This window comes from Dermacentor albipictus, chromosome 6 (genome assembly GCF_038994185.2).
Source record: "Dermacentor albipictus isolate Rhodes 1998 colony chromosome 6, USDA_Dalb.pri_finalv2, whole genome shotgun sequence".
Taxonomy (NCBI): Eukaryota; Metazoa; Arthropoda; class Arachnida; order Ixodida; family Ixodidae; genus Dermacentor; species Dermacentor albipictus.
In genome coordinates, this window is record NC_091826.1 from 105,650,617 (window position 1) to 105,670,701 (window position 20,085).

At 40.6% G+C, this 20,085-nt stretch overlaps 1 protein-coding gene across 1 annotated transcript in view; it reads right to left on the reverse strand.

The window, feature by feature from the left end:
• The window catches only part of LOC135904996 (zinc finger protein 513-like), a 78,691-nt gene that overhangs the window by 5,874 nt on the left and 52,732 nt on the right, over positions 1-20,085 (reverse strand). The window contains exons 9-10 of the mRNA XM_065435992.2: positions 14,782-15,160; positions 10,292-10,335 (exon numbers count right to left, since the gene is read on the reverse strand). The gene's annotated coding sequence lies outside the window, so the exon portion shown is untranslated. The remainder of the gene's footprint in view (positions 1-10,291; positions 10,336-14,781; positions 15,161-20,085) is intronic.

The following is a 20,085-nucleotide window of genomic DNA, read 5'->3' on the forward strand; positions in this document are numbered from 1 at the left end:
CACTCTACAAAAGCTTGCACAATGTCGGGCGTAGTCAAAATGTTAAAATTAAATTAAATTATGGAGTTTTACGTGCCAAAACCACTTTCTGATTATGAGGCATGCCATAGTGGAGGACCCTGGAAATTTCGACCACCTGGGGTTCTTGAACGTGCACCTAAATCCAAGTACACCGGTGTTTTTACATTTCGCCGCAGTCAAAATGTATTGGCACATGTCAAATGAATATCTGTGCCATCTGGCTGCAAATAATTTTTTCTTTAAGTTCATTAACCTTCATAACATTTGAGGTTAAAGCATAGATGCAAGAAAAAGAGACTATTCATACCAAGGAGATCGAAAGCACTGTGCCATATGTCTTGAATCTGGGCGAGTAATTAACCAACGATATTGTAGTAAGCGATTTCTCAAACTCTTTGAATTTACTGGAGGTCAGAGACAGAGTGGCTTTGATTTCTGTCAGCAAATAAAACATTGCATGAACAAACTAAGTGAACAACAATTCCGCATACTTAAGAAGTATAGAAGTGCAGGCCAGTTGGCACAACATTGTTAAGAAAATAATAGCAAAGATAGCACAAAGGACAACACATAATAACACAAGTGCTAACTATCAACTAAGAACAGAAACCCTCTTTTTTCTCACAGACATAGCATAAGCACGCAGAAATGTGATGATGCAAGGGTTTCTCAATAAGTCTATTTGAAAGGTGGTCATTATGTTGCTTCATAGTTTTCTCTTTTCTGCGTGCTGGCCATATAGCTTCCTTAATAATGACATGTGTTCTACCAATGGTGCAGACCCATAAATGTAATGTCACTGCAAAATATGAGCAAGATCAAAGCAGCACTAAGTGCAAAATATTTGGTTAGAGTTGTTGGAATAAAAATGCACATTATTGTACTAGACAGGCAATGTTAAATCCTAAAAACTACATGCATTCCCGTATCGTAGCATTCAAAAAGCACAGAACGTGCTTTATTAACTCAAAATTACACAGAAATGTGGGACTGTTGGCATGAAGCATTGTATTGGTAAGTTTGGCTATGGTCAAAAAGCTCTACATAAATGGTAGCTGGCAGCTGCACATTAGGATGCCAAGTGACTATGTTAACAAGTTTCACGCAAATGCCCCTCTTCAACACTTGGTAACTTATTATATGCAGTAACTTACTATTGCTTGCACACAAGTTCATAATTTGAGGGTATAACTCTGGTTACCCCTCGGAAAAATGCTTTCTGAAGCTGCCCCTTGCACTGGTAAGCAGGCGAAAAAGTCTACCACAAAGCAAGCTTTCTGTATTACGAAATACATGGCACATACCCTCAATAAATTATAGAGCATACTTAATGACACAGACACATGTTTCTTAAAGGTAAACTTTCTGCAAAAAAATATTCTAATAAAAGAATGTCTTACTACTACAATGCCCATTCAACATTGCTTGAATTTGGGTGGTGCCAGGCAGACGCTTTATTTTCCTATTATGTAACTCAGACACATAATAAAATGAGCCTGTTGAGCAGATTCAAAGCTGTAAAATTTCATTGATGTTTTCGGCCTATGCATTTGATTCATCTCATCTCTGCTGTCAATGCAGCAAGTAGCTAAAAAGGCACAAGTTACATTTTCATAGCCTTAGGAAGCTTTTTCTTAACATCTGCTCCTCATGGGCGATAAATACTACAAACTCTTGCATAAAATACACACCTGAATTTAACATAATGGACTATTTCACGGCCATGAAATACCAAAACAAGTTTAGCTGTGCCTAATATGTCCAAAAAATGGTTTTGCACAATCAAATGAAGTCAAAAATACACTTTAATTCATAAGCACTGTGGTACCCAAACAAAGAAGCAAACTTGACACGCCAAAATTTAAAAGAAATACAATGCATTACGTGTTGGACTTAACAGTAAGTGATCATGAACATCAATTATTTGTGATTTTCACCAGTGACCAAACAAACTGAATTCAGAAACTGAAAAAACGCAACATTTATTTTTACTGGGTGTACAAAGCACTTTCCCTTCTTGCAGCAAAAAGCTCAAGCTAAAACCAAGCTTAAACCAACGGCAAGCACACAACATTGTGTTACAGAATAAAAGGATGTGCAAATAGTGTCTAAATTGAATATCAATCGAAAAGTGCCAGAAGCAAATCAATTCTTATACTTTTAAAATAGTTCTCGAATACTTAACAGCCATTCTCAGCATAAATGCTGAATGATCTTCACAATGGAAAGCATTTACAGTGTTGGAGTGCTTCTTTTATAATAATACTGCACATTAATTTCTAAGTGTTGCTTATTAAAACACAAATGGAGCATTAGGATCAAGTGTTGCTTATTAAAACACAAATGGAGCATTAGGATCAAGCAAGCAGTTCATTCGCATACTCAGGTGTCATAGGTGAGTGGGAATGATAGTGGCCTAGCTGTAGAAGCCTAGCTCCCCGAGTCATGCACTGCAGATTCCACTGCGTACCTTCCCGCATTTTATGTCTACCACGGCCGCCAGGAAGTAAATTCATCCCAAAGTTGACGAACTGAGTTATTTATCTGAAAACTGTTTGACAGATATTTGTATTTACAAATAGCGACTACTCGATTTGAAGATCGAATTGAATAGGGCAATATTTTACTTGCTTTCGAAACTTTCGTATATACTTACACAGCCCTACAGATCAAGAATAAGAATAATATTAACATGGCCTTCAAGAACATCAATCTTGGTTGGCTTCAGTTGGTACCGGTTTTCCGGTAAGTTGGAGCTTGCCTGTGCAGCATTTGGAAAGACCTGCTTAACATTTTGCATTTCAAGTTTTGCATTTCAATCTCGTATGTATGTAGTTAAGGTCATGAGCAAAAGTTCTGATACCCTGAAAGCGTTTTTTGAATTCGCTTCTGGTGACACCACACGATCTGAAATTCGTTCTTGTACTGTGTTGTTTGAACAAACCCGTGTTGTTTGATCAAACCCATGTGCACTGGACACATGTGTTCAACTTCAGGCAGCATGTATGGGCTGTAAAACAGAACTTTTTGCAAGACTCATGATTGTCGAATTTTAGCTCACAATTGTGTGTTTCAACATCTGCAATCAGTATTAATAAGTGAGAAAACAGAAAACTTGGTTATTGTACAGTTTGCCGAATTTCCAAGTTTTATAGTACATTTAAATTAACAACTTAATCAATACTGAGAGTCCACAAAGAAATGTTTTATTTAGGGACCATAAAAGCTATAATATTTTAGAATAATTCATACTTTAATTATTGGGTCTAATGTTCTGAAATCACACAGTGAGTTATGAAGTACACTGTAGTAAAGAGTTCTGGATTTTCGTACAACTCTTTCACATGCACCCAAACATGGTCTACAAGCATTTTTTGCATTCCATCCAAATCGGAATGTAACCACGGTGACTTTCAGTCGAATGTTTGCCATTCAGAGAAAACCAGTACGCTAATCGGTGTTTAACAGGAAAGAGCTAAATTATTGACACACCACGTCTTCTGCAATGAAAACACTGTATCAGACTATCATCCAAGCTTTAGGCTGTGTACAATAATATCTCCCCATTTGAGACATACAGAGTTTTAACATATAAGCAAAGGTGTGAGTTCCAATGCATTCCTTGAAATAAACGCACTAGAATCAATTCATACACCTTCTCAAGCAAAAGACATGTGAAAGCGAAACAAAACCTTGCAGCATGTAAGAAATAATACTGATGATTTGGTTTAGCATCACATATACCAACATAAGCTACATTGGGCAACAAAAATGGAAGAAGTACACCATTAAATTAAAACACTTTAAAAATGGTAAGCTGTTTTTGACACTGCACTGCCTAAAACTTTCCTACTTTTTACCTATAATGTAATGGTCCCCAAGAAAGTATGGCTGCACCATTTTATGTCTTGGCAAGTATTTACTCAAAGCACAAGAAATTTGCAGACTTGCATGTTGTGCAAAGCACAATATCTTTCATAATATTCTGAGAGCTTTATGGCTTCATGTGGGAGCGAACTTAGTGCGACCATGCCTTCCTGTACAAGGTCAAGCGCCACACACAAGATCATGTTTTCACAGCCATGAATTGCACTCTTTTGAAAACACCAACTATGCACATCGCATTTCTGAATGACCCAGAAAAACAAAAACCTTAGGTCACCAAATAGGTACTGTACTGGGTGCTACACACTTTGCAAAAGCACATCACCTGTACAGCTGAACCTCTTTATAATGGTTGCATTCGACACAAAGATACCATTATACATATAGTATTCAATATTGGCATTTATTTCTGATGTACTCGTACTAGAAAGAAAAATTTCAGGTTAACCTCATTATAGAGAGTCAACCGCACTTGGTGAAAGCACCTCACCAGTACAGCCAAACATCATTACCTCCTTCAGGTGCTGTGTGCTCAATTGTGGACGCCAAAAATAGAGCGTCAAAAGTAAAAGCGCTGACGAAAGAGATATTAAAAATGTGTAGCATGCATCTTGAAACACATTGAATTGGACCTGTGCTGAAGATTTAAATAGTAAGTGTACATTGTTTAGTAAAACGAGTTACAAAGTAAATGGCTGCTTGTTTGCTCTCATCACAGCATCTCATGGTGTATGGGTTCACTTTTACTGTTTTTCGCAATGTTTTATGTCACCCATATTATTCAAATGGCAGGAAGGCTCCCTTGCAAGCAGTATGCTAAATGTGAAATAGTTGATGTTCTCATATCTGGCGTTCCCATACTGGGCTCTTGCATGGAGTACACATTTTTTAAACGTGATAAAACTCGCTGAACATTTTAAAAATTTTCTATCAGTTCTGAAGCTGCTGCTGTTGTGAAAATAAATTTTCAATAGACAGATCTAATAAGAGCCTGAAGGGGATAAAATGAAATCATATGCAACACAAAAATGTTCAATATTCGTTATCCGCATTTGTTTCTTACACACTGATATTGTCAAGAAACGCTTCTGATTTACTTCCTTATTTCCAACAATTTCTTACATCTGTGTTTTTAATGTCAAGGTGTATTCAGTATGACAATCTTTTGTATACATACAGCCAGCAATGGCTGAAGACAAATGCATGACGGAGAAGGAAGAAGAGTGCGGCCAGGCATACAGAACGAGAACAGTAATAAAGAATACAGGAGCATACAAGACAAAATGTACTACATCAGGAAACGTTGAGCTTGTAGCGAAAACAGACATTCCACTCATGCAGAATTCAAGGAATAATATAATAGTTATCATCTTGCAACAAGACAGCAAATTATACCCCTGTCACATGGCAAGTCTAATGTCAATTAAATCAAATTACATTCACTCATAATGACACTTGTTTGCTATCACACTGTAAGACGTAATGAAATTCGTTGAAAATGACAGTTCCAAATGAATAAGTTCGCCAAACTCATTCGTTTTGGCATCGAATGTGTATCCTGGACACCAGGAGCCTATCAGTCAGCTTCACAAACAGTACATGCTTTTTTTTTAACAAACAATAATGATTGTTCTGTATATTTTATTACCTAATTATTACTTTGATGATGTTTAAGTGCATCACAATGCATAATTATAGAAAGCTACTCTCAATCCAGTGACTAGAAGGACGTCCTTGGCTTTAGCTGTGGCAGTTGTTTGTTCGCACTGGAGCATCAGCCGCGGCCACTTTGAGTGACTTGACGAAAATGCAAGCGTGTTTTCCTAAGGCATGTGATGGCGATATGGATATTAGAAGCCTACATGCACATCAGAACGATGATTACACACAACTATCATTCCTTGTTCCTTTTCAGCAGAGGTAGCGGACTTCCCCATAGTGCTTTCTGCCATGTTGCTTGCCTGATCTTCAGCTTGGCTTGACTCAAGTTGGTTGTCAGTATTGACAAGTTAGGGATCCAAAAGCACAATGTGAAAGGGAGGATCACATATTCCAATGGAAATTAACATATTGGAAAATAATTATTGTACAAAAGAAAGTGGGTTTGACGCTATTTTTGCCTGGATTTTTTTTTACTATTGTCATTGCTATCATTTTCAAATGACAGCTTTTGCCATGTGACAGCGTGCAGTGAGAGTGACATTAACTGCAATAAATGTCATTTCATTGGAAATGACATTAGATTTGCAGTGTGACAGGGGTATCACTTGATATTCATGTTCCTGTCGCTCCCTACAACAAATCATTTGAGAATAATCGCCGAATTTCAGTTCAATTCTATTGTGTATTGCACCCAAAGTCTAACTGCTTCACTTTTCTCCTAGTAAACAGGTCTTGCATGCAATCTAAAAAGGTGTGCAATATGAATAAAAGTACTGCCATACAAGTCGTATGAAAAATGTTAAACTTGGATGCCCTCTAACTGCTTGATAATTACCTTTGAATGAAGGTGTCACACAACTTTAACATTTCTGCCTCATGTGGAGAAAAAGATATGTCAGCCTGATGGCTAACATAGGCTTGTAAAATGTGAAGATTGATTTGTGGGCTTGGAATTCCAAATCCAAACTGCTATGGCTGTTTAGATGCTGAGTTGTCTTCAGTAAGAGAGGATGATTCCTTATATTGGGTACAGAAGCACAGTCTAAGAAAATTTGGTGATCCAATCCTGGTACTTTGAAGTGTGGTGTATGTACATACATGAATGGGCTTTAATCGACCAGGGCATTATCTGATTCAGTTTTTCTGTGATCATTAGGCATGCTTTAAATTGTACTTTCTGATCCTAAATGAATGTCTGTGAATGTTTCCTTCTTCATCACCAGAAATTCAACAAATTTGTTGCGTCTGGCAAGTGCCACGTCACAGTGAGGCCAACGTCACGGCCACCAATATTGGTGCTTTCATTGCAACAGTGCCCAAAATACACTTGCATATACAGAAAATATCAAAGTTTAGAATATATAAATCTTAATGTTGCTAGCTTCTTTTCAGGATAAGCAAAAAAAGTTTTGCAGGTATGGTGGTTGAACAACCCCCTGTCCTAGCAGATAGACTAAGTGGTATGACACCTGCAAGTGCTCAGATAAATGAAGCACGCCTGGTTCCCACAGACTAGCAATAAAATGGTCTGTTTGTACTCTTGAAGAACAGGTAACTGCCATGATATTGGGTCATCCCAAATAAGACCCATTCTTGTCATCTTGTGCTCTGGGCACAATACCCATTCTGTGTCAGCTTTCGTATAATTTACTTTCATCTCTCAGATTTTCAAAGCGATATTGCTCAGGCATTAACAGTGTGGGCATTACCGAGAGCAACATTGTGAAAAGCATTTCACATCATGACAGGCTGCACAACGGCTTCATGGCCAATATAACTATGCCAAACAAGCATTACATTTTTGGCTAAAAGGTGTGCGGAGTACATTTCTGTGAGTGTGCTCGAAAACATGACCACTAAAGCTGATAAGAGGCTGAAATAGACTGATAAGAAGCGCACCTGTCCAAGCTCAATTCAGAACATCCACACCTGTTCCTCAGTCAGCCAATCACACTGAAAGTCAGAATTTGAAATTTTCAATCAAGAATCTAACCCTGGTATCTTAGGGCAAACAATTAGTGGTCATGAAGACCTTCTTTGTATCAAATGAACAAAACACAGCCCAGTTGTTCAGCTAGCACCAAAGCAGCAGCAAAACTGTATAATTGTATTTCACCTCAAGTCTTATGAAGAATAAACAATCAATCAAAGAAAGTATCATAAAACATAACATTAGAAAGCATAACGAAAAACCGCAAGAACGTATCATAGAAGCTGCAGCTGTCAAATGCAAGCATAATGACCCTGCAGAATGACCTAACAGAAAGATACAGAATCTAGGCATACTGTCTTTTCTGCATAAGCGGCGATTCTTTTCTGCATAAGCGGTGATGCCAATTTCAAAAACAAAAAGAGAAAGCACTGTGCATCGTCAAAACTAAGCATCCCACCACCTGGAATGTTTCTATAGAATATAGTATACCTTGAAATCCCAGCACACTTACAAATATTTTAACTACATGCACAACGTGACTTTAATGAGATCTTGTACCCCAGTGAGATGCCATTAGGGCACTGCACAGGCCTTCTTTTCTGGCCTGGGCCTGACCCGAGCCCAACCCGATTGTTTCACACCTGGCCCGGTCTGATCCAGTTCAGCCCATTAATCCTTTAGCCTAACGAATCATAACCCAGTTAGTTGTTATTGTGAGGCTACTAGCCATGTCAAGATTCTTTGGTAAAGAGAAAGATTTGACTGTGTGAGGTTTTCCATTGAAGTTGTTGCTGACAAATAAACAGGTAAGAGAAAAATACTGCATGCTCTATTTATCAGACCTGTGCATCACTGTGTCATATGAATGGCGGCCCTACTATATTTTCAAAATGGTTGCACAGCAATATACTTGTTGAAAAAATATGGAATGAATAATCGTATATTCATATAGAGAAGACATAGCTGACTACTGCTGTACACATTAGTAGCCATTTCGTCCGACTCTAGAATCTCAGATAACACTTGTGCCGTACAATGCTAGAATTCCCACAAACAATTAAAATTTACAGGATTGTAAATTTAAATATGCTGGTCTATTGGCTTTCAGAATTCCATAACCCCTAGTGCTAGAATCTCTTCCCACTCCACTATATAAAAACGGTTGACATGCAAGGGACATGATTATGTGTCACGAGGAACCAGGAATATGTATTACTTTATTCAACTTCATTTCATTATCATCGCTTTTTCAGTCAGCAAGGCAAGTATTGGTTTTTCGTAATAGAGCGAATTTCGGCTCTGTCTACTTTTGGTTTAACTTGCTGGGTGTTAAGCACAGTGCAGGTACAATTTAGACATTGAAGTACTTCTTTTTTCCTCGATCAGGTTCAAATTTCATACAGTTCATGCTGATCCCTAGTGAACATGAGCAGTGTTAAGGAGAATAGATGCAAGGTAATTAACATGAAGGCCATGCCATTTACCATCTCAAAACTTCATGTAAGAGAAAAATGCATCGAGAGATTAATTTATCTACCTTCTGTTTTATTTTCCACATCCACTTCACTAACATTGCATAATTTTGACGCAACTGCGTTGGTTTAAAGTATTTAAAAACAATTAAACATCATAAGTTATGTTGCATTAAATGTGCAATAAGCTACCTTATTTTATTGAACACACTTGAACAAAGAATGAAGCGGAATGGAAATCAGTAGCAAGTTGCACTATGTCCTCACACGATGCAATTTCTGAACATGTGTACTCCAAAATCTCTTTGCTGCCACCTTAACAAATTACTGCATACCTCTAAGAAAGCATTGAACATTTGTTTCATTTTTGTTCTTGCTTAAAATTGTCACAGGTAAGTCAATGCAAAGCCACAAAGGATGCAGCCACGAGTACGAATATTATTATGCAGAAACAAATGATCGTCCACCAAGTCTTCTTTAAGGATGTTTTCTGCTCTTGAAAAATTTAGCTGCACTGAAAATCGTTCCACTGCTGGAGATTGTGGTTGCTATATTAATACTTTCAGCAAATGAAGATGGTCTAGGACATTCTTTTTCTGTGATCCTTCCACTATTCATGCAGGTGTCCCATCTCTTCCAAGACCACTGCAATGCAAATATCTGTCCAACTCATCGTCATTTTGTTCGAACTCTGAATCTGGAAGCATAATTACAAGTCTTGCCACACTTGTAATTCATCCTTTGTTGTTTGATGGGGCCACTGTGACCCATCTCGCCACTTGGATTCAAATGTCGGATCATCAATCTCTCATCTGAACGTGCAGCTCACCTCAAGGAATTGGAGGCTTTAATTACCTGAGAACTACATTGATCAGTGTTTCCTACTATTATGAAGGCAGGAAAGAGTGGGGCATAGGTGGGTTTCGGGGGGGGGGGGGGGTCTATTGGTATCATTCTGTGAGAGACTGAGGAGTCCTGCTAACGAAACACTTATTGGTGGAGCATATCGCTAAAGTGTAGCGACCTCCCTGCCCCTGCTTTCCTTTAGCCCGACTGGCACTACTGACCAAAATATTGTAAATGCAGCAATTTTCACAGTGAACATTTTTGCATAGCTACAGACAACATAACTGGGCTTATTGTGGACTCAACCAAAGACCGAGCCAGACTTGAGTCTCAAGCTGCGAGTGCCGACATCAAAGCTCTCTTTACATGACACAAGCCTGGCCTGTGGGCCAGCCCGAACTTTCTGATAAGGTCAAGGCCGTGCAGTGCTCTAGGTACCACTGCAAGACAAAAAAGCGAGCAGACCACTGACCTCCAAGCACACGCTTTCTTGAATGATCGCAGCATTCCAAGCCCCTTGCAAAAAAACAGTGAGAACATCAGTTACTGGCTTAGCCAACACACACACAAAAAAAATTTTAAGAGACAGGTAAACAAATGGATCTATATATTATGTAAAAAGATGTTAAAGCACACCGCAGGCAATCATGCAAAGTCACATTTTTTTGCAACGAACTTCCAGGTTCTACATTGAGTTTAATCATGGCTGTGTGCTTTTCCATAATACATGTTAAAGAAGAAACGGTCTGTGTGAACCAACATAACGTGCGCACCCTCTCAGTACTACTACCCTGCAATGTGCAATAAACTGAAAGGTAGAAAGAGATGCCGTCTCGAATGGAATGCTGGAGATTTTTTCCCCCGATTGACGATCTGGCATGCTACTCCAGGTATTTGTCAAAGATACGATCTACAGTAAACTGATTTAAACATGGTAACAATGCCTAATGGGGTGCAGATGAATTTGCTCAGTATGCGCTATTTAAATTTCAGGCGGTCACAATGCACTCGAGCGTCATGCTGCACGGTGAAGTATAATATGCATGACCAGAAAACAATAGGAACTGCACTGCTCAGTGTAACTCTCGTGTGAGGGCTACTGGACAGCGCCGAAACCCGACTACTTGCATCCATTGTAAGCTGTTCTCAAGTAATGCTACAATAACTGCTAAAGAAAAAAAAAACTACAGCATTAATCACCCACAAGGATGATGAAAATTTGAATTACTATCATTTAACAACATGTCAATGTCATATAACCGGGTCAATGTTATGCACCTCAAATATACAATACACTAGACGGAGCTCACCATTATAATATGTAATCCATGGGTGCTGGACTACGGAGTAGTGCGACAAGCAGTACAGGCTTTGAAACACAAGATGAAAATGCACTCAAGCTTTTTTAAGTCATTGACAAATGTGATTTACAGAATGTTTATTCGAGATCTGTGCTTTGAAGGAGTGCTGACACCAAACGTTGAGTCGATTCCTCATTGTACATTGATAATATCAGCATAAGTTCAAACATGAACAATACTGACACTACTCCAATGCATTGTTCTAGGTTAACCTGCATTCATAACACTGTCATGATTCAGGCACCAAAAATGTACTTAGTACTACAGTCAATGCTTATCGACAGGCTACAAAGCGATTACATTATACACCTGCATGTAATTATGCATAGCAAGCATTTTAAAAAGCCTGCTATCTTCATCTTTCATTTTATGCTTATGGCACCTAGGTATTCCTTCGTGTGCATACATACCTCCGACCTATTGCAGTAGAACGTTGTTGATACGTTTTGAAAAAAAAAACGCGAGAAAAAACGTACTTACCGGGAAAACGTACGATCCGAAGTAAAAAAAAATTGACAGATTCAACTGTTGTTGCCATCTACGTATATGCGAAGCGTCGCGCGGATCGACGCGGCACGAGAGGCCGACGCGCGTCGAGCTGGTGGTGTTCCGGCTATCCGAGGAGCGTTTTGTTGTTTTCCTAGTGTGTGGCGTTTCAAGAGGGCGCCGGGGAACCGAAGCTAATTCAAGCTAGTGGGCGACGCCGGATGCCGCCGAAGCGAAACGCGATGCCCGCATGGCGCCGCCTGTAGCAGGGAACGGTGGCGCGTTTGGATTATCGCCTACTAAAAGCGTGCGGTACGCTATACCAATGACACAACGCACCACGCGCTGTAAAACAGACAGGTGCTTATCACAATACGTTTGGCGGCGATAGCTGTGAATGCGGCGTGCTGCGATGACCCGGACGGAGATATGCCGGTACCAGAATAAGAAACTGTGCGCCGTCGTTTTAACGTGAGACAGGCGCCTACATACCGTCGCGATCGCGCGCGCCTCGCGCCTTTTCTTGTTCACATGGGATCTAGCGGGCGGAAAAACGTATACGATCGCAGTCTGCAGTTTCGGTTATCGCCCGTTAAAAGCGAGCGCTGCGCTTCTGACGACACCACGCGCTGTGAAACGACAGGCGAAAATGCTTATCGCAGCAGGATTGGCGGTGATAGCTGCGAATGCCGCGTGCGACGACCCCGAAGATTTACTGGTACCGAAATAAGAAACTGAATGCGCGCCGGCGTTTTCACGTGAGGCAGGCGGGCGAGTATTGCGGTGAAGCTGCCGTGGGGAGCAGCTGTATGCTATTCTCGATCGCGCGCATCTCGCGCATTTTCTTGTATACGTGGGACCTAGCGGCGGGAAAACGTGTCACACGACCGCAGTTTGGCGACGTGCTGAACGTTAATGCTAAAAAATCCTGTTTTCCGGGAACGCGTTTTTCATTTTTCGTGTCCTCGATTGCGAACGCTGGCGCCGGGAAACGTATGTGACGGGAACGTATCAACGAAGTTCTACTGCACTAGTGGCAAATGTTGCCAAAAGCACATCTTAATAGAAGCTTTGACACTAGGTACATAAATTACTTGAAACCAAATTGCCTAGAAAGAGTGAGAACACATGTTCTTTATCTCTTACACACTTCCTGGTGATGCTCAATGAGGACCGCTCGCTGTGATCACCTGTAATGCTTACGTGTAGCCCAAAAAGAAAAGTTTACGGCTGGACTACTCGCCTTCTAAGCTGCCAACTTCTCATTTCCCGGTGTGTGGCGTCACAAATTGTCTGCGGAACAGAAGCCTCTCCCCATGACCTCCTTACCCTCGATTTCCATAAGCTGCCCCTGTCCTATGCCTCAAAATATCTTGATCTCACTGCATGCCCTCTACTACATTATCTGGCACCCTTTGCAGTACACTGATACATTACTAATTACCTTCTCTACACATTACACAATCTGCCCGAGTTTGTTCTTTTCTCGTAATTGTAACTCTAACATCAACTACTCATATTAGCTTTTAAACAGATACTGTCATCTCCCCATCTCTCAAAATTAAGCATATCATTTTAACTTTCACCACATGTAGACGGATCCCCAGCTTTCTTTCAAGTTTCATCCAAGTTTTGGCCTTAAAGTTAGTTCTAAAAAATCGAATGGACTTATGCATTTTTTTAAGGGCTGATCAACTGCCTATCAAAGCCAATAAGCCCGAAAACAAATTAAATGTTGTGGTTTCTTTTTCAAGACAATAAAAGTGCAAACAAAAAGGCATGAAAAAAGTTGGCATGAAAGGCATGAAAAACTCTTCTTTTTTCATTTGTTTTATCTGCTGTTACTGTCTTTAGGAATGAATCCCAACCAACAAGCTCCACTTGCTGCATTTCTACATTACAGACCCTTTTTATAATTTAAAAGCTAGCTTCCCATGAGGCAGTTCGGACAGCTAATGGCAAAGCAGTCACTTTTTGCACTCTGCACATACTAGCACCGTTTACTTGTCTTATGATATGAAAAATATAGCCATGGTTCACATGATTATACCTGCTCAATCTCCATAACGAATTCAGATGCATTGTACAATTCTGTAAATGTTGTCATCAATATTTAGAAGAAAAAAAATTTAATTCTCTTTCCAAGCACGTAGGTGCAGCACCTACATGCTTGTCTAGTGTCTCCCTTCTTCGTGTGTTGTTTTATTCGGCGCCGTCTTTGTAATCATGCTTAACCCACTAGCCCACCAGCACATGCTCAGTCTCTTTCCAAGTAAGCTTCAGTCATTGGCCTCCAAACCTACAGCTGGAAGTCTTCGGATTGTGAAAGGGTGCAAGAGAAGTACTTGCTCTGAGCAAGTTAATACAGACAAGTTTCCGAAGCAACATCGGCAACAGCAAAGTTGCCGAAAAAGTCACTGTGAACAGAAACATTGCATTGAGTGTCAGTCTTTGCTGTTCAATGTTTGCTGCTGCATGCGTGTTTTACACCTAAAGGTAAATTTACATTTAAATCATTAGTAAAGCGAGATTGGATCTCATAAAAGGTGGGTGCTGAGGACAAGCTTTAAAAAAAGTGCGTGGTATACCTGTTGCTTCGTGTGTGAATGCTTTCACAAATTTTAATGTTCACAGATCAGCAAGTACGGGCCTGATAAAACCATGCACAAAAGTCGGGCTTCGAGTGCACAGCTGAGTACTTTGTCTTGATGTGAATCATTATCGGTGCCATCATTACTTGAGCAAATAAGAAAAAGCAGACAAGCACACCTGCAGATTTAGAAATGGTTCTATTGTGGTGTTCAATATCTCGAAGCCGCACACTGTGCTACAAAATATAATTTCAACTATCTGGTGTTCTATTAACTAGCACCCAAAAACGTGGTACTTGAGCATTCCATTTTGGCCCCCAGACTCTCTTCCCCTGGAATGCAGCATCACAGCAAGGCATCGAACCTCTCGCTCTGCAGCTCAACGACATGACCGATGAGCTACTGAGTGTAAGTCACGAAACAAAGTTTGACTGAGTACTCCTTAAAATTGCCAAGGAAGGCTCTCTTTTCTTTGTCTTTTTGTAATTTTTACTGCAGGCTGTACACTTCCTCAGGGGACAAACCTCGCTTTCCGAACAGAGGCACGCGCAAGTGCAGCACGTTGGTGAGGCTTCTTGGGCTCGTGGGTGAGCAAGTGCCGCTGACAGTGCGCCCTCTGTGTGAACGAGGCTGGGCACTTTGTGCACTTGAAGGGCTTCTCTCCACTGTGAACCCGCATGTGGTCCTTGAAGTGGGTTGAATAGTGTGTCACGTATGGACACAGGTTGCAAAGAAGTGGCTCTTTCCGCATCCCGTTCTTCCATACTCGAACGTCGCCCTCGCCGATACTTTGGAAGAAAGAATGCCTGCTTGGCCTGAACTCGCCCGCCTCCTCGGAAGGATCCGCCGGCCATGACTGGGGAAATGAAGTGCCTTCACCACAATTGGTCGGTGCTACTGCATCTGTGGGAGATAAATGCATTATGCCAATGCTGCAATGAAGGACCCAAGTCATACTCCAGAATGGATGCTACACTTGCCAGATGATTGGTTAAGCATTTAAAGAGAATGACTTGTGATGTTCGCGACACCTGCTTTTTTTTTTTTTTCTTCAGTCAATGGAATCTTTTTCAGTGTTATGGAAAGTGCACCATCCATGGTGCCCAATCCAGCAGCAGTTATGTGAAAAGCACTGTGGAACATTTTTTTTTTTTCAATTTTTAAAAAGCTTTTTCAATATGCAGTCTGGATTGTGCTTATGTAGTCCTATGATAAAAACCGCAATAAGTGGCCATAATAGCCACTACGCAGTGGCATATGAGAGAAGCTGACATGTGTGGCCCCAGTTGTAAAAACATTCGGTGTTTACCAAGAGAATCATCATTTGATAATTCCCTTTAGAACTGTTGCATTATGTCTGCAATATGCATTTTTTCCTTTTCTATCAGTATTTTATACTTTGGTGATAGTATTCAAGCCAAGCAAGGGTCCTCAAGTAATGACAGATAATTTTTGTCTCATTTTTACGTTATTCGATAGTTGTCGACTCGGTAATTACACTATGGAGGCTCAATTCCATGAGAGTGAATCTAATAATTAGGCTACTTCTTCTTAATGCACTCAGTTCAACATGCACACAGTGCAGTTTGGTTTCGGATGCAAGGCTCACATCCTTCTGACACAGCAACCACCCCTGCGATTTCCTTATTAGTTTGTTATTATTAGCGTGTCTATGAACTAGTTACTGTTTATGGATTACCAGAGCCACACGTGGCAGAAGCAAAGCTAGTAGGGACATCTTGTGGTGATTTGTACAACTACAATGTGTTTCTAAAATTCCTGTGTCACATCAGCATTATCCCTAAGACAAAAACAAACTACTGCATGTTAACAATTATATTGCTACCAACACTTTACACCAACCATTAAGTAGAATATGCAAGTCACTGCAGTATTAACTTTCCATGCTCTCAGGTTAGACTCCGTGTCACCAGATGTCATTACCAACATTGCTGCTACCGTACACATCTTAGGTAACCCAGCATTCAGCAAATGAAGATGTTTATGGATAAAATAAAACTCTCTAACAATCTTTGTTTTTCATCTTTTCCTGCTGTGTGCTGAGTTTCAAGAGATGGTGCTGTGTGCTCAGCATTTTATGAGAATTTTCAAGTTGTCCCCGCAACTGCTGGCTTGTGACACACAGCAAATGCAAGCATATGATGCGAAGCACATAGCACGTAATGTCATCTCAATCACTGCCAAAGTTTCCTTTCAAGAAGAGAGCATGTCTGCATTTGCATAAATTTTCAGCTCTCTTCGCAAGAAACATTGGTGTAATAGTTTCCAGACACAATGTACCAACTTGCCTATCATTACAATTGTTTGTTTCTATTACGAAAGTATGGCGAGGACGCTCTTTAAATATGTTGTAGTAACTTAAGTCAAGTTTAAGCAGTGTGTAAGTAATGACAGACCCAAAAGAAAGACCTGAAACTAATGCCTATAAGCACTTGTACATTGTCCATTCCTTTCGGCACTGCCAAAATTGCCGTGTCTCATTCCACCGTGTTTTCTTCAATTTACATGCTGGCAACATTTCATTAGTCATATTATTCTTGAAACTGTTTTAGTCAGCACCTCAAATATTGCTATTTTGGAATATGGCAGTGCACTTTGAAGGAACAACGTAACACAGAATGAACAAACACAAGCGCTGTTAAGCAACTAGCTTACTAGTATGTCTTCAGCGCTGCTATTTGTTATTTGTTCACCTGTTGAAGAATTCCAATCGTGCAGCCTTTTCTCATCATAGGCATACACCTAAAATATCACTCGCTTTGAACAAAAATTTCGTGTTTGCATTTATATAGGCACGCTTTATACCTTTTCATGGCAATATTGGGCTCAACTCAATAGATTTCACATCCGTTTAGGTGGGCTAAAGTCAAGAGAGGTCCAATTCCAGTGACAGCAAATGACCCCTTTGTAAAAGTGCAATTTAGAAAAAAAATTCTGAATGCTCTGCAAGGATATCTTTATTCAGAGAATGAGAAAACACTTTCCCTTAAATGCATCATGGATCAACATTATTTACCAGGTTATTGTCCAACTAAGTGTAGCTGTAGCGTCAAGCTGCCTTAACGCAGCTTTTTTCCTGCACTCCTGCTCATGCCATGCACTCCTTGCATGTAAGAATTAAACTGAAACCATGTAAACATATTTTGGGAGCAGTTTAAGATCTGGACATGCATACTTCTTTTTTCAAAAGAAGCACAAGTTGAGGAAATTTACTTCACAATATAAGACAAGCAATGTTCACTAGTTTGTAATAGTATTTAACTTTACGTAGTTCTCTACAAAATTTAACAAGGTCAATTACAATACAATGAAACATCCAACTTCGTGGAAAAGTTGACACATGTAACCATATGAACACATCGCTCTTATGAACCAAGCGCAACAAACTAGTGAATCGCAATGCAAAATGGAAACACAATACAAATATGCATACATTTTCAAGCTACTATATGTCAAACGAACACATTCCCGGGTTAGGTGGTACACTGCTCTTCAATGTCAGTGCTCAAACTTAAAGAGCTAAGGCAAAAGCACATAGTCACGGAGTCAATGAACAAGAGATTGCCAAATAGTGGTCTTTCAACAATGGTCGACAATTTTGAACAATGGCCGACACTTGAGTAGCGCATGCCTACTGCAAATTAACAAGACGAATATGGAGCCTGTGCCTTTGTCATCCTGCCTATTTAAGGTAGAGCATTGCTATTCAAGAACACTGCTTCATCTAGCTGAATAATCCGTTCTGTATTCAACTTCAAAGTTGGGCCCTTTTCTATTTCTTTAGACCACAAAATACAATGCTTGCATGCATTATATATGTGCCATTGTGATTCTGTCTAAAGCACTCCGGAGCAATGGAATCCTTTATATGATTGACGCAACACGTGTTAATGCATTTTTTTCCCCACACATTTGCACAAAACATGAGTACCATGAGCTCCCAAGCACGAGCTAACGTGAGCATCAGAAAGACATGTGGCGATCCACATCGCCAGTGGTCAAGGATCAGGAGAGAAGAAGAAGCAGAAGGGAAGCTCACTTGAGAATGCCGCAATAAACCGATAAAGATCACTATGTCTACATAGAAACTTTACACTGGCACAGCCGAGGTCTGGAACCCACAAATGAAGATTAAGTTCGACATCACGCGCCATGAGGGGGTGACCCATCATCGTGCGCTTTCGACCAGATGGCGGGAGATACATCAGGCTGCTGGAGGACACGACCACCCCGAGTCTTCTGGAGACGGTTTCCCATATAGCTGGAGCTACAGTAGATGACCTCGTCACGGAAGTGTGACTGTCAGTCTGAACCTTGAGGCGTCTTGGTTAGGGAGAGTCCCACCAGCCAGCAAATTTCCCTGACTAACACAGCATGTGTCATTAGCAGATTACAAGAAATGCAGATGACGTATATGGCACAGCAGCAGCAGCCCCTAGGACTTGTTATTCAGCGGCAAATCCGAGAGGAAAGTGCGAAGACCTCTTTGCAAGACCAGACTTGTTTGAAGGTACTTTCTTGGGCGTAGCTTTCTGGTTGGATTACTATGAATACGCCTGCAACAAAGATGAATAGACAGTTGATGAAGAATGCATCTGTAATATAGAACCTTTCCTCTGTGGGGATGCACAAAAGTGGCTTGAATTGCAAATAGTACTTCTTGGATTGAATGGAGGAAAAGCTTCTTGAGTGCTTTTCAGATAAATACCATAGAGCTGTGGAATAGTGCTATTATCTACAGGCAGAGAGGCGCTAATATCAGAGAATATGTTTTTGAAAAGCGGTGATTGCTTCGTATTGCTGACCTGACATTGGTGGATTCTTCTGTCATCGCTCTCGTTGTACATGGTATGACTAGATATTATCAGACAGATTCAAATCAGATCGCTTACCACTCTGGGCGAATTACTACTCGCACTGAATAATAATTGTCCGAAATATCATGCATCTGATAAGGAGACGTCGGTCAGTATAGGCGGCTACCGTGACAAGAACACAGCCACATCATTGGAGGCAGCATAAACTAGCACTGACTGTAACCGACACTGCACGATGCCCAATGTTCAGTGTCAGGACTTGGATCAAGAGCGATGTATTATTGAGGAAACAGTATTTCTCACAAAGACGGGCATTTGAGTGTCCAGATGCTAGTGGACGGCCACACTTTGTCAGTTCTAATTGATACAGGTGCTTCTGTAAGTTCATTCAACAAGTGCCTAGTCGATGCTGACAACATTGCGCGTGGGGAGATCATACATGTCTGCAGTTACGATGGTTCTTTCCGAGAGTGGGTGGACAACGGTCCAACGCGAAGTGCTTCAAAACAGGAGGATCATCATCTGTGAACTTGTTGCTCAGATTTCTGGGATTTCTTACGGTACAGTGGAAAGTGCTTTGACTGAAAAATTGGCGTATCACAAGTGCTGTGCTTGATGGGTACCGCAGCTATTGACATCAGACCACAAGAAGAAATGCCTTGACTGTGCTCGCCAGTTGCTTCAAAAGTGTCAAGAAGATAAGGAACGATTGTTGGACTCTATTGTTACGGGAGACGAAACGTAGGTGTTTCGTTTCACTCCCGAAACAAGACAAAAATCCTAACAGTGGTGTCACTCAGAGTCTCCAGTCATAAAGAAGTTCACACAAACTCTGTCTGCTGGCCAAGTCATGGCCAGTGCCTTTTGGGATCGTAAGGGGATACTGCTGGTCGATTTCATGGAACATGGGACAACACTTAACTCAAGACGGTTATTGTGCAGCACTAGAAAAACTCAGGAGAGCTATCCAGAATCGCTGGCTAGAACGAC